General features: G+C 42.4%; 1 protein-coding gene across 1 annotated transcript in view; it reads right to left on the minus strand.

Moving 5' to 3' along the window:
- Nucleotides 1-6,174, minus strand: part of LOC108307911 (nuclear envelope pore membrane protein POM 121C) — a 27,071-nt gene that overhangs the window by 14,378 nt on the left and 6,519 nt on the right. The gene's annotated exons all lie outside the window — the stretch shown is intronic.

Below are 6,174 nucleotides of genomic sequence, written 5' to 3' on the forward strand. Positions count from 1 at the left end.
TGCTATTCTGAACACTGCTTTGGGCAATTTTATCTTTAAAATGTTGCTGCTTATGTTAAAATAATCTTTTTCCCAATGTGACACAATGCTGTACTGGCTGAAAACCTGCCTTAGTGGAATGGCGTTTATACCTGATAGAAATTAACAACCTCTCTTTAAATACTATACCTCGGCTGGGCATAGTGACTAGTGATTCATCTGTAATGCTAGCACTTTTGGAGGCCGAGGGAGGGGGATCACTTGAGCTCATTAGTTCAAGACCAGCCTAGGCAACATGGTGAGACCCTCATCTCTACAAAACATAAAAAAAAACAGCCAGGTGTGGTGGTGCACACTTGTGGTCCCGGCTGCTTGGGAGGCTGAGGTAGGAGAATCGCTTGGGCCAGGAGGTTAAGGCTGTAGTGGGCTGTGATCGCGCCACTGCACTCCAGCCTGGGTGACACCAAGACCCTGTCTCAAAAAATAAAAAAAAATCTGTACTTCCAGGTAATATCTGCTATAGCCAAACATCAATTTAAAAAAGGCTTTCAGATTTGTTTTAAGCATGCTAAAAAATGGTTCAACAATAGAGAGATTAACATGGCCCCTATGTGACAATGACATACAAGTTTGTGACGCATTTCATATTTTTTTAAATGGTTGGAACCTTATAGAAATTATTACTTGAAGTATATAAATCCTTGCTGACAATCAGCACATCCTTAGGTAACACTGTGTTATGACATTGCAATGACATTTGAGTTCTCCCAACATATACATGGGGCTTTGTAGGTGTCCTTAGTTAAGTAGTTTTGCTTCATATAACTGCTAAATTTGCATTTATTGATACTTCTACTGTTATATTTGCTTGGCATTATTCTTTCCTGTTATTTTAAATTAAAAAGTTCTGCAATTCGTTAAAAAAAAAAAAAAAAACAAAAAAAAAAACACTGCTTAGCAGCTGGGCGCAGTGGCTTATGCCTGTAATCCCAGTATTTTGGGAGGCCGAGGCAAGGGCATCACTTAAGGCCGGAAGTTTGAGGCCAGCCAGGCCAACATGGTAAAACCCCATTTCTATTAAAAATAGAAAAAATTAACTGAGTGTTGTGGCACACATCTGTAATCCCAGCTACTTGGGAGGCTGAGGCATGAGAATCACTTGAACCCAGGAGGCAGAGGTTGCAGTGAGCCAATACGGTGCCAATGCACTCTAGCCTAGGCGAGAGAGTAAGACTCTGTCTCAGAAAAAAAACCAAAAAACCAAAAAAGAAACAAAACGCTGAGCATGGTGGCTCATACCTGTAATCCCAGCACTTTGGGAGGCTGAGGTGGGTGTATCCTCTGAGGGTAGGAGCTCGAGACCAGCCTGACCAATATGGTGAAACCCCATCTCTAGTAAAAATACAAAAATTAGCTGGGTGTGGTGGCATGAGCCTGTAGAGTTCCAGCTACTAGGGAGGTTGAGGCAGGAGAATCACTTGAACCTGGGAGGCGGAGGTTGCAGTGAGCCGAGATTGTACCACTGCACTTCAGCCTGGGTAACAGAGCAAGACTCCATCTCAAAAAAAACTTTTTTAGCAATATCTACTGAACGTACACATACTTTACGTGTACCAAAAGATTTAAGACGATTATTTATATAAATATTATGTATAATAGCCTCAAACTGGAAACTCAAATGTCCAATGGCAGAATGGATAAGTTAACTGTGGTTATATTCATAGTGTGGAACAGTATTCAGCAATGACAATTACCTACTGCTAGGTGCAAGAATGTGGACAAATCTCTTAAACACCAAAGAACGCATACTCTATTTCCATTTATATAAAATTCAAAAACAGGGTATACCATGTAAGGCGCTAATAGGAAGAAAGGAAGGTGCAGTGATGGGGAATGGGCAGGAGGGAGGGTTCTGGGTGTTGAAAATGTTTTATTACTTGACCTGGGTGGTGGCTACAATTTGTGTTTTTCTGTAAATTATACTGTAGTAAAAAAGGCCATCTAAAGAGTGAGGCAAGTTACATGACATGAAATGCTATGCAAGATATAATGGATAAAAGAGAAAAGATGAGTTTTAAAAAGCAAATATGCTGTGACCCTGTTATGTAGAACAGTCAAAAAATTCTGGGTATGGTCTGTGTTTGCACACAGTGAGAATGTTAACAATGGATACCTACTGGATGGAGACTGGGATTGCTGGGACAGAGGAATTTTACTTTACTTAAAAAAGCCAAAACCAGGAAAGGTAATACTTGCACATTACATTACAATAAGAATGTACAGTAGGCTGGGTGCGGTGGCTCACGCCTGTTATCCCAGCACTTTGGGAGGCTGAGGCGGGCAAATCACAAGGTCAGGAGTTTGAGACCAGCCTGGCCAATACGGTGAAACCGTGTCTCTACTAAAAATACAAAAATTAGCTGGGCATGGTGGTGGGCACCTGTAACCCCAGCTACTCAGGAGGCTGAGGCAGGAGAATCGCTTGAATCCAGGAGGCGGGGGCTGCGGTGAGCCGAGATCATGCCATGAGATCATGCCACTGTACTCAAGTGTGGGCAACAGTATGCAACCCCGTCTCAAAAAAAAAAAAAATGTACAGTAAAAGGTAAATTTCCTTTTTTATCTCAATGATAGTTTCTAATATATCCTCTAAGAATTATTCTATGCATATTAAAAGATTTTAAAAAGTCCAAACAATAGAGGATACTATACAGTTCTGTGCCTTTTTTATGTAATTTATTTTTGAGATCATTCACATAAGTATTTATTCAGTTGCCTTATTCTTTTTCATAGTTACAAGTATATTTCAACTTACCGAAATACTGTTAGTTATTCAACCAGCTCCCTGAAAAGATACATGTACACTGTATCCAAGCTGCTGTTATTAAAGCAATGTTACAGTCAGTCCTTGGACACATCCTCCAGTATGCGCCCAGGTAAAGCTGCTTGATCAAAAGGTGCCTGTATCTATCATGTCAACACTCCTGCCACACAGCCCTCTAGCGAGCTGCACCAACTGACACTCCCACCAGCAACGTGAGAGGAGACTGTTTCTTGTAATATTGCACTTCCGTGGTTTCTACTTTTTTCTACTTTACTTTTAAAACTTTGGTTCATTTGGAATAAGTTTCTCTAGTACAGGAAAAAATCATGTGAGATTTGACTGGTAGTCCTTCAGAAAAATGGTATGCCAACTCCAAGGATATGAACTAGCACGCACGGAAACAGAACTGAAAATAATCATTCAACACATGAATAGATGATCAAACTACTCATAAGAAACAAAAATTAGGCCGGGCGCGGTGGCTCAAGCCTGTAATCCCAGCACTTTGGGAGGCCAAGGCGGGTGGATCACGAGGTCAAGAGATCAAGACCATCCTGGTCAACATGGTGAAACCCCGTCTCTACTAAAAATACAAAAAAAAATGAGCTGGGCATGGTGGCGCGTGCCTGTAGTCCCAGCTGCTCAGGAGGCTGAGGCAGGAGAATTGCCTGAACCCAGGAGGCGGAGGTTGCGGTGAGCCAAGTTCGCGCCATTGCACTCCAGCCTGGGTAACAAGAGCGAAACTCCGTCTCAAAAAAAAAAAAAGAAACAAAAATTAGTTTTTTTTTTTCTTTTTGAGACGGAGTCTCCCTCTGTTTCCCAGGCTAAAATGCAGTGGTGCTATCTCTGCTGACTGCAACCTCTGCTTCCTGGGTTCCCAAGAGACTCCTGCCTCAGCCTCCCAAGTAGCTGGGACTACAGGTATTTTTAGTAGAGACAGGGTTTTGCCATGTTGGCCAGGCTGTTCTCAAACTCCTTACCTCAGGTGATCCTCCTGTCACGGCCTCCCAAAGTCCTGGTATTATAGGTGTGAGCCACCATGTTCGGCTAGCTACTATTTTTTTTTTTTTTTTTTTTTTTTTTTTTTTTGAGATTCTCTCAGTCTGTCGCCCAGGCTGGAGTGCAGTGGCGCTATCTCTGCTCACTGCAACCTCTGCCTCCTGGGTTTCCAAGATTCTCCTGCCTCAGCCTCCGGAGTAGCTGGGATTACAGGCGTGCGACATCATGTCCAGCTAATTTTTATACTTTTAGTAGAGACAGGGTTTCACCATGTTGACCAGGCTAGTCTGAACTCCTGATCTCAGGTGATCCGCCCGCCTTAGCTTCTCAAAATGCTGGGATTATAGGAGTGAGCCACACACTCAGTCTAGGTACTATTTTTTACCCGTCAAATTGGTAAAACCCCAAAGCTACCATAACTAAATCTGCTCGTGAGGCCATGCAGAAATGGTCCCTCTCATACAATGCTGAGGGGAATGCTGAGGTACATGCTCTGCAGGGGGATTTGACAATATCCAGCAAAATTATATGCACATTTAACCTTTGACCTGAGAACCTGACATCTAGCAAATTTCCAGAGGCAAAACTGCCAAGGATGAAATGACATATGAACAAATGTATTATTTGCAGCATTATCTGTGATAGCAGAAGACTGAAACGACACAATGTTTGCCAACAGAGGCCTAGAGCACCTATGCAGCTGTAAGACAGAAGATGAGTTTCTATGCAATGACCTCAGCTGCATAGTACAGGAAGAAAGCAAGGTCCAAATCTGTATATACTGTCCACTACCTTAAATGTTAGAAGGTGGCGGTTTTCAGATACACTGATATGCGTATCGTTTAAAAAAGAACAACAAAGGATAATCGAAAAGTAATAAAAATGGAGAGGAAGGAAAAATGTAGAGCGGAAAGGGATGGAAATTGAATTTCTGAATGTATCTTGTTTTGGTATATGTTTTTTGAAACAACTTAAGTATTTTACATAATTTAAAACAGAGCTATTTCAAAAAGGAACACATAGAAATCCCTGTAACTTTCAAACATACTGAACAAATGAAACTCATTGTGTATAAAGTTGGTGTACCAAAGGACAATTAACATTACTTTAAAACACAATATATTGATTACATGTTCCTAGCATTCTCAGAGGGATATAAAGACAAAATAAATCACAAATAATTCTTAAACTGACTTCAGCAGTCTTAATAATGACAGTGTTAATAATGAGACTGATATCCTAAGTTTGAAATTATACAGGCCGGGCACGGTGGCTCACACCTGTAATCCCAGCACTCTGGAAGGCCAAGGTGGATGCATCAACTGAGGTCAGGAGTTCAAGGCCAGCCTGGCCAACATTGTGAAACCTTGTCTCTATTAAAAATACAAAAATTAGCCAGGTGTGGTGGCTCACACCTATAGTCCCAGCTACTTGGGGGACTGAGGCAGGAGAATCACTTGAACTTGGGAGGCAGAGATTGCAATGAGCCAAGATTGCATTACTGTACTCTAGCATGGACGACAGAGCAAGACTCCATCTCAAAAAAGAAAAAAAATTGGGTGTACTAGAATCAAAGTAATTATAAACCAGCATTTTTGATGTAATAAATGTCACCCGGCTAGTATTACGGTTATTAGTGTTCATTTATATGACTGTCAGAGCCTCCTAGGCTGATTAACTCGTCTCAAAATGTTCTCCTTTCAAAAACATTTATCTGGGTTCGGTGCGGTGGCTCACACCTATAATCTCAGCACTTTAGGAAGCTAAGGTGGGTGGATCACAAGGTCAGGAGTTTGAGACCTGCCCAGCCAAGATGGTGAAACCCTGTCTCTACTAAAAATACAAAAATTAGCCGGGCACGGTGGCAGGCGCCTGTAATCCCAGGTACTCGGAAGGCTGAGGCAGGAGAATCACTTGAACCTGGGAGCTGGAGGTTGCAGTGTGCCAAGACTGCGCCACTGCACTCTAGCCCGGGCGACAGAGCAAGACTCCGTCTCAAAACAAACAAAAAATATTTCTCCAACATTGTTTACATCTTTTTGTCTGGCTGCTGTATATTGGGTACCCACTTATTGACAGCCACTGTAATAGATGCTTTTCAAATATTACCCTCAATCATTACAATAGCACTTCAGAGACAAGAAAAAGTGATGTTAGGCCGGGCGTGGTGGCTCAAGCCTGTAATCCCAGCACTTTGGGAGGCCGAGGCGGGTGGATCACGAGGTCAAGAGATCGAGACCATCCTGGTCAATACGGTGAAACCCCGTCTCTATTAAAACTACAAAAAATTAGCTGGGCATGGTGGCGCGTGCCTGTAATCCCAGCTACTCAGGAGGCTGAGGCAGGAGAATTGCCTGAACCCAGGAGGCGGA

This window comes from Cebus imitator, unplaced genomic scaffold, assembly GCF_001604975.1.
Source record: "Cebus imitator isolate Cc_AM_T3 unplaced genomic scaffold, Cebus_imitator-1.0 Scaffold82, whole genome shotgun sequence".
NCBI lineage: Eukaryota > Metazoa > Chordata > Mammalia > Primates > Cebidae > Cebus > Cebus imitator.